Raw genomic sequence first — 2,471 nt, forward strand, 5'->3', positions numbered from 1 at the left:
GAAATTCCTCCCAAATTATGTATTTTCCACTAGATGTTCGCATTTGTTCGTTGAGGCCACTGTAATAACTTTAGGTTCGAACTGAACTTTCCCATGTGCCACATATTAAAGACTATTTGATTTACTATGATCCGAGGGACATGTTTGGAATGATTAAATAGTTACTAGATGTTTCTAGAAAAACTGCAGAAGATATGATGCACACAAAATGTTCTTCTATAAGCAATGTGTAGCAGTTATCTTTTTCAAACAATAAAGCAGGGTCGAAGATACTTTTGGTTTACTATATTGTAGTAGATGGCAAATGAATTGGGCCTGAGGTAGTATATTATTCAAAGAATAGTCATGTTTTCTGGTTGGTTATGTTTCTTTAAGAATTGGTGACCAATGCATGTTCGATTTGTGTTTGTGGTATGAAGGATGTGAGCACATTGACAATTATGGAATAGACGTGGTCTTTTTGGTAGTGCATGGTAATCTTCTATGCCACAATGACCACACAAAGATTAGGAATAAAAGATGCAAGCGACTAGAATGATAAAAACATGTAACCTACGGTACATTTAAACTAGCTATTATGTTGATTCTTGGTCTGTACGAATTAGTTTAGGCCTTTTTTGGATCTATGTTCGCTAACCTCACTTTTTGGCATGGGATCGACTATCAGGATCATTACCAGCCACCATGGGCAAATGTATCTCAATTGATATTAGTGGGAACTTGTTTTCAGGGGAATTAGCTATACTACGTTTCCTCGGATGGGATTGTTGAGGTCGTTTACTTGAGCTCAAACAAAATGGCGCGGGAACCTACCCAAAAGATGCCTCCCAGTTTCAGAACTTAGTGTCACTAGAATTACAGAACAATCCATTGTTAGGGTCTCTCCCTTCGATGTTGGGTACCTATCAGAAGTCATATGTCTTGATCTGAGTCAGAAGGCAAATGTATCTCAAATGATGCCTCCCAGTTATGCCGATATTTAGTGCCTTTTATTGTACATGCTCAATGATTCAACCATGGATTTTATATGCTATTCTGATCTACACAAGGATGTCATCAGTATTTCTGAGAGCAGGATTTTTGTTGCTATGCGTATTTTTTTACCCTACAAATATGATTCATACCAATTTATTTAATCCCATCGCAACGCATGGGCACATACCTATTTTTTTGGAGGCAGGATCGGTGCAGACATTGGCTCAGGCTTCGGCTCCGGTTATAAACAATATCCACATTTTTTCATTGCTGTGCAAACTCAACTAAAACTGAAGTAAACAAATTTTATCTGAGTGCACTATTGTTATACAGACTCAATTGAAGCTGAAGTACAAAAAATTTAGTTACGCACGCATGTTGCACACCCTTCATCCTTTATCAGCTTCTCAATAGATGCACCAACAATCCACCTATTTAAGTTCATTGACTGTTCCATGAACTTCCAATACCGTACTAACCAATTCATGCACCATGGCATTGTAGTGGGCCTTTGCATTTAATTTATTGTTGAATAAGTATTAAAATGGTTCAAGCCCATATTTATCCAACACCCATAACATGTGTCACACCCGGTTTTGGAAGGCAAACCGAATGCAAACTATGTACGTGCCAAGATCAGAAATTCACGTACATAACGATTACATAACTGGACATCATCGCACAGTACTCAAATAATAACATAAATAAGTATTACTTTATTACGTCATGGTGTCAGAGACATCCGCATAGTCATTAACTTAAACAGTAATCAAAGTGCTAAAGTGAAATGTAGTAAAGATAAGGCCTTCACAGGCAGCTGACTGGGGGTCTACCGCTAATCTAGTTTAGAACTCCTCGAAGTCCTGGAACTCTTGAAAGTCCTCCGCATGGCCTTCGTCTTCTCCTGAGCAGGGGTTGCAATGTGGACAACCTAGTGTTTTGTGTTTAAGCAAGGGTGAGAACACATCAACACACTCGGCAAATGTCCCGTTTGGCTGAGGTGGACTAACTTTATGTGGGGATAGGCTCAAAGGAGTTGCTTTTAGTTTGTCAAGTATTTATTATTAGTAGAAGCCAACTTTTCTCATAGAATCCAAGTTGATATCCCAAAAGCACCTCCTCAGAGAGGAAAGTAACATAATACATAAGTATATCTATCATCATTAAACCAGCATCATAAGTGTATCCAGAGTATCTCTAATCAAATAGGATCCCAATGCTGCTCTTAACCGTGAGTACAATTGATATACCAGTTTCTAACCCTGTGCATAGGTCGCACACTTTACCCACAAGTTGTGATCCCTTCTTACCTCGAGTCGATCAAACCCTCAAACACTCCAAAGGTGAGTCGACAAGGTTTCACTACGTAGCCGTTACAAAGATTCCCATGGTGTGTAGCCGCTAGTTAGGATTTGCCAATCGTACAAACACAACATTCCTCCCTAAGGGGCTGACTAACAAAAACAAATCAAATGAACCCCGACACCCCACTCTAA

General features: G+C 39.1%; 1 pseudogene; it reads left to right on the plus strand.

The window, feature by feature from the left end:
• The first annotated feature begins 999 nt into the window (after window positions 1-999).
• On the plus strand, window positions 1,000-1,074 carry LOC111590361 (uncharacterized; annotated as a pseudogene).
• The last annotated feature ends 1,397 nt before the right edge of the window (window positions 1,075-2,471 follow it).

This window comes from Zea mays, chromosome 10 (assembly GCF_902167145.1).
Source record: "Zea mays cultivar B73 chromosome 10, Zm-B73-REFERENCE-NAM-5.0, whole genome shotgun sequence".
NCBI lineage: Eukaryota > Viridiplantae > Streptophyta > Magnoliopsida > Poales > Poaceae > Zea > Zea mays.